General features: G+C 39.7%; 1 protein-coding gene across 1 annotated transcript in view; it reads left to right on the top strand.

The window, feature by feature from the left end:
• Nucleotides 1-7,191, top strand: part of SLC35F2 (solute carrier family 35 member F2) — a 92,097-nt gene that overhangs the window by 71,351 nt on the left and 13,555 nt on the right. The gene's annotated exons all lie outside the window — the stretch shown is intronic.

A 7,191-nucleotide genomic window follows, 5' to 3' on the forward strand; every position in this document is an offset into this window, starting at 1 on the left:
TGTAAGCTTTTAAGATCTGAATTGCTACTTGCCAAAGTAGGAGGTGGAACAATGTTTTGTGTAGTGTGTTATGCCAATTGAGCTTGATATCCCCTGTGACTATGGTCCTGAGCCCACAGGTTCAACTACTCAGTCCCTCTGGGTGGCTGGCTGTGCCCAAGAAGTGACTACAACCTTGTCCCCTGTCAGCTCTACTATACACCTGGGAATTCATATCATACAAATACACTTATAGGACCATTGTCTGCCAACCCTATATGTGGTCTTGGATACACTCCCCATTTCATAGACATACCTAATAGTTCAGCCTGCCCACCCATCTATCCACCTGTATACCCATGTTTGCCTTCACTGATAATGCAGTACTGTATGTGTAATACCAACTTTTTAAGGATTCGCCATACTGCTATCGTTTGATTTCTTGACTGCTGCTACCATGAGCATTGATTGTAGATCCAAGTAAAATGAAATCCTTGACCACTTCAATCTTTTCTCCATTTATCATGATGCTGCTTATTGGTCCAGTTGGAGGATTTTTGTTTTCTTTATGTTGAGGTATCTATCCCAATGTGGATAGACATTAAATACTATTATTACCATTGTGCATTTTATTAAATATTTTCTTTTCTATAACATTGTGTTATGCATTTTCCTCTGCAAAGCTTTTGGTTTTTGACCAGCATAGATTAAAAAACTGAGATAGGAAATATTAAGGTAAATATAGGAGACACAAAAATTTTATCAAAATTAAACCAGGAGTTACTTAGATAATGAAGTTCATCATACATGGCAAGGAGTGAAAATACTTTTAGCATTCAGTAATGAGGGGAAAAGTATATAGAAAATGGCCGTTTTCTAGTCATGTCTGCCTTCATAGTCTCTGCACATTTTAAATACTTGGTTATAATTTCAAGAAACTTGACTCCTGAGTAATGATGAAAAGTTTTTGATTTATGCAAGGTCAAAATACACCTATCTTCAACATTTATAGCTGGGTTTTTGTGACTGAAGTTCATGATTTATACTATCCAAGACAATTTTTTTCATCTAATGTCTCTTAGAAAATTCTACACATTCATTTGTCAAAAGTCATATAGTCTAGCTTTCCACAATGTATTATCTAACATACTAACAAAAGCACAAATAGCAAAAAACAAAATAAATAAATGGGACTTCATAAAAATTAGAAACTTTTGTTCATCAAAAGACTTTACCAAAAAAGTGAAAAAACAAGCTACTAGCTGGGAAAATATCTTCAGAAACCATATATCTGACAAGAATCTAATAACCAAAAAATATATAAAACTTTGACAAGAAAAAGAAAAAATAAATCATAAAATGAGCAAAGGACTTGAGTAGACATTTCATCAAAGAGGCCATTTAAATGGCCACAAAACACATGTAAAGATGTTCAACATAACTGTTGTTGTTGTTATGTGCCGTCGAGTCGGCCCCGACTCATAGTGACCCCTCCTTGGGTTTCCGAGGCAGTATCACTACGGAAGTAGGATTGCCCAACCTTCCTTCCGAGGAGTGGCTGGTGGGTTTGAACCGCCAGCCTTCTGGTTAGCAGTCAAGTGCTTTAGCCACTATGCTACCAGATAACTAGCTATCCCAAAACCAAAAAAACCAAACTCACTGCTGTCAAGCCAGATCGGACTCACAGCGACCCCTCCTTGGGTTTCTGAGGTAGCATTGCTACGGAACTAGACTGCCCAATCTTCCTTCCGAGGAAGTGGCTGGTGGGTTTGAACCGCCAGCCTTCTTATTAGCAGTCAGATGCCTTAGGCACTATGCCACCAGAGCTCCTAATTAGCCATCAGAGAGATACAAATCAAAACCACAGTGAGATGTGGTTTAGGATGGCTGAGATAAAAAGCCAGAAGATAACAAATGTTGATGAGGATGTGGAGAATTGGAACCCTTACCCACTTCTGATGAGAATGCAAAATCCCACTATGGAAAACAGTGCAGTGGTTCCTCAAAAACTAAAAATCAAACTACCATATGACCCAGCAATCCCACCCGTAGGTATATATACCTAAACAATTTGAAAACCAAAACCAAAACCAAAACTCACTGCCATAGAGTTGGATCTGGATCTGACTCATAGTGACCCCTCCTTGGGTTTCTGAAGTGATATCACTATGGAAGTAGATTGCTCAACCTTCCTTCCAAGGAAGTGACTGGTGGGTTTGAACTGCCAGCCTTCTGGTTAGCAGTCAAATGCCTTAGGCAGTACACCACCAGAGCGCTTAACAATTTGAAAGTAGAAACTAAAATGAAAACTTGTACACTATTGTTCATTGCAGCACTATTAACAATAGCCAAAAGGTGGAAACAGCCTAAATGCCCATCAACAGATGAATAGACAAACAAACTGTGGCAGATATGTGCAATGGAATACTACTCAACCAGTAGGAGAAATGAAGTCTTGATACATGCTACAGTATGGATGGAGCTTGAAGACATTATGCTGAATGAAATAAGCCAGTCACAAAAGGACAAAGGCAAATGTAGAGATCAAAGTTTATTCATACTTATCAGGGGCAGAGGAGCTCTGATGGCATAGTGGTTCAAGCATTCTGTTACTAACCAGAATGTCATTGATTTAAATCCATCAGCCACTCCGCAGGAGAAAGATGAGGTAGTCTGTTTCTGTAAAGGTTTACAGCCTTGGAAACCCAATAGAGCAGTTCTACTGTGTCCTATATGGTTGCTATGAATCAGAATCGACTCAGTGGTAATGGGCTTTTGGTTTTCATACCGGGACAGGAGAGGGGGAAAAGTGAGATTAACCATGATAGAAATATTATGTTGATTAAAAGTAGTGTTGCCCAGCCAATTATTGTAATTGCTGTCAATAAATTATACAATAAATTGTAAATTGTATGAAGTTGAATTGGCAAAAGTTATGTGAAAGATATATTTACAACAACAACGAAAATAGCTGCTGAGGCTGCTTATGTACTACCAGATACCTCATGGGATTTGGTTCCTTAGTTCAGAGCATTATAGTCATGATTTCATGGGTCACCCCAGTTAATTGGCCTAATATCATCTTTAGTGCTTCTGTTCTACCTCCTAGTTCATTACATAGAGTGTAGGGTTTTAAAAGCTTGCAAGCAGCCATCCAGGGCACAATAATTTGTCTCTATTCACCTGGAACAACAGAGGAAGAAGGAGAGTCAGGAATAGAAGGAGGATATGGAATGTGTGGCTAATTGCCTCCAAGAACAATTGCCTCCTTTGCTATGAGACCAGGAGAACTGGATAATGCCCAACTACCATTAATGAACATTTTGATCAAATATTCCATATAAGAATTTTTATCACAATGGGGGAAATGCAGAACAGAAATTCAAATTCTCATGGACTCTAGACTTTCTAGAGTCATAAAGATGGATGAACCCCTGAAACTATTGCCCTGAGATAATCTTTAAATCTTAAACCAAAGGCTTCTTAAAACCAAAGAATAGGTTAGCTTTGCTAGTAAAAAAATGGCTGCCTTGAACATTATACTATCTAAATGGATCAAATTGACAACAGAACCTTAGAGGAGCCAGTGAGATCATGTTAATGGGGGAGGAACAACTTAGAAAAGAAGGGTGAGAATATTTGCACAACTCAAAGAATGTAATAAATGTCACTACGATGTACTTGCAGAAACTATTGAATTGGTTCATGTTCTGCTGTGTATATTCTTAACAACAGCAAAATAAAGTTTAAAGAAAAAAAAGTATAAACTCAATTAAAAAAAAAAAAAAAGTCATGCAGTCATGTTCTTAAGATCCTAGCAAGGAGTGTATTTTAAAAAGGGACATCTAACAACTAAACTTCCTGCCAGCAACAGAGAGTGCCCTTCACTTCAATTATTCAAGTTAAGTCTTTCCTTGAAGGAGTCTTGGGTCTGGGTAACCTAAAAAAATTGAATTTTGGGTCAGAGAATATATAAAGTCCCTTCTTAGGAATTCTTTCTAAGATTTTATAATTACTAATAGAGGTGGTTGGTGTTAACTGCTGTCATGTTATCCTCAAACTCTTGGCAACCCCATGCTGACTGATGCTGCACCACCCCCATGATGAGTTGGGTACTGGATTTGTGATATCTAGGGTTTTCATTGGCTGATTTTTGGAAGTAAATTGCCAGGGTTTTCTTTTTAGTTCATCTTAGTCTAGAAGCTCTGCTGACAAATAGAGGTAGTTTACGTAAATTTCAAGATATGGTCATTTATATTCCATGGCCTAGATTTCTGCTCACGTGTCCTCCCACTTCACTGCCCCATCTACCCACTCATCAATCCACAGTCTTCCCCTTCTTTCTTATGCTTCTCTGTTCTTTCTAGAGTGCAATATTTTTTGACATCACCTCCATTCTCAAAGACCTATCTCAATTTCATTTCTTGTCTGTACTACATTGTTCTTCTAATATGGTCTAACTCACCTTTGTATACATGTCCTCCACTCCCCTAGGTCTTACATAGAACCCTGGTTGCAGTGGCTGTACAATAATTATTTTTAAAGACTAACTTAAATAGAGGGACTCTTGGAACTGGAAGCATCAAAGAGAAGACATCCATCACCAAGAATATACTTTGTAAAGGAGAGTCAATGTAGATAAATGAATGAGCGTGATAGGCATCAGGTGAGAAATCCTGGAATTTCTGAATAGGAACCAATTGAAATGAAACCAACTGCCAGAGAGTTAATTCTAACTCATAGGAACCCTACAGGACAGAGTAGAACTACTCTATAGGGTTTCCAAGGCTGTAAATCTTTATAGAAGCAGACTGCCACATTTTTCTTTCCTTCAGTGGCTGGTGGGTTTGAACCACCAACCTCTGGGTTAACAGGCTAGCACTTAACCACTGTGCCACCAAGGCACCTTCAGAGTAGGAACCCCACTGCCATCAAGTCAGTTCTGACTTGCAGTGACCTTATCATAGGATTTCTAAGGCTATAAATCTTTATGGAAGCAGACTGCCTCATCTTTTTCCTGCAAAGCAGCTGATGGATTCAAACTGACCTTTTGGTTAGCAGCCAAGTATTTTAACCACTGTGCCACCAGAGCTTCTTTCAGAGTAGGAAAGGATCTGTAAAATCATTTAATCTGATCTCCTCATCTTATATTTTGACTCAGAGAGGAGAAGGCTCAAGATCACAGAGTTGATCAGTGTCAGGGTCTGGAGAGAGCTATTATTATGTAAGCAACTCCCTTATGTGGCCACTCATTGTTCACACAGACACCTTCAGTGCAATCAGGGTTCTATGTAAGACCCCAGGGGAGTGGAGGTCATGTATACTAAGGTGAGTTAGACCATATTAGAAGAACAATGGGGTACAGACAAGAAATGAAATTGAAATTGAGATAGGTCTGAGAGGATGAAGATGATGTCAAAAATGTTGCATTCTAGAAAGAATAGAGAAGTACGAGAAAGAAGAAGGCTACTGTGGGTGAAAAGGTGTGAATGTTAAAAATAGAGCAAATTTAAGTTTGATTTTAAAAACACAATTTGAGAATAGGGAGTGTTTTGTGATAGTTTTTAGACTGGCTTTTTCTACTTTTCTCTTTTTGGTTTAAGGAATGCAATTTAGACTTTGTTAAGTCATTATGGCTGGTTTCTGCTGGTGTCTCCCGGGACAGGCTATTATCATATGCATCATTTAATGGGTTGTTATTCAGGCAGGCTCGATAAAGCACTTAGGAGATTAGAGTTTTGCAGCTGGAATAAATAACAAGGCAAGGTACCCATTGCTACACAAGTCGTGTCTGACTCCAATGATGACATTGCAAGAAAGGCCATCAGTAAACAACTGTGGACAGGATCAACTGGGCTGCTGGAGATTTAGGGGCCTGCCTTGCCCCAGACTAAATAGAAACAGAAAGAATCAAGGACAAGGTTAAAAAAGAATAGAGTGAGCAATAAAATAGCAGGATTATTATTAGTATAAGAAATATATTTTATCAAATCTGCAAATTTAAGAATCGAGTAAGAGATCATTTTTCCTTCATCTTGCCGATGATTTTGAATTTGCTGTAATTTTGGTATTTGGAATTAACCTTGCCTTTCAGTCTGGCAATAGCAGGGGGCTAGCAAGTATTTTCTGGGTCCAGGATCCACAAGTGATGGAGGGAGCTAATGATGAAGATGAGCAAGAGTGTTTGCTGAGGGAAGTGTCTTTCTTACGTGGCAGGGGTTGGACCCTTTGCCACAGATATGGTATTGGTTAAACTCTAATGATAACATATAACTTATTTGTAGCACTTATCCTAATTGCAGTTAAATTGCACTTCTGTGATTATTTATTCCATCTCTGTCTAGCCGTTCCTGCCTCCTGAAGGCAGAGCTTGTACCTATCTTGTTTCCTGCTGTATTCCCAGCTCCTATCACAGTGTCTCCACATGTGAAATACTTAGTAAATATTTATTGACGGGATGAATGAATGGATGCACACAGGTAGGGAAGTTTGCCTGCTGGACTACAGGGTAAACACAGGTGGCAAAGTAGAGATAAATTGCACAGGCAGAACTCTGAGTTCAACACTTGGCTCTCTCACTTCTAACGTGATTTTGGGCAACTCAGTTAACCTCTCTGTGCTTTGGTTTTCCTCATGTGTAAAACCGTAGTTCCAGTCTCAACAGAGTTGTTGTGAAGACTAAATGGATTAATCCAGGTAAACACTTATAGCAGGGCTGGCAATAATAAATGCTGACTTCTATTTTCCCTTAATCAAAGAGCAATAGTTAAGCAGTTGACTGCTAAATAAAGGTTGGCGGTTTGAACCCACCCAGGAACTCTGGTGGCATTGTGCCTAAGGCACTTGACTGCTAACCAGAAGTCTGGTTGTTCAAACCCACCAGGCACTCCCGGGAAGGAAGGTTGGGCAGTCTACTTCCGTAGTGATACCACCTCGGAAACCCAAGGAGGGGTCACTATGAGGTGGCTGCGACTGGAGGGCAGTGCGTTGCGTTTTGTTTTAGTGGCTCTGTGGGAGGAAGACCTGTCAATCTGTTCCTGAGAAGATTGTTGTTGTTGTTGTTAAGTGCCGTCGAGTCATTTACAACTCATAGCGACCCCATGCACAGCAGAACGAAACGATCCCGCGCCAGCCCCACAATCCCTGCTATACTTGAGCCCATCATTGCAGCCACCGTGTCAATCCATCTCGTTGAAGGCCTCCCCCTCTTTC

This window comes from Orycteropus afer, unplaced genomic scaffold, assembly GCF_000298275.1.
Source record: "Orycteropus afer afer isolate SDZICR_OR568_19922 unplaced genomic scaffold, OryAfe1.0 scaffold00147, whole genome shotgun sequence".
Taxonomy (NCBI): Eukaryota; Metazoa; Chordata; class Mammalia; order Tubulidentata; family Orycteropodidae; genus Orycteropus; species Orycteropus afer.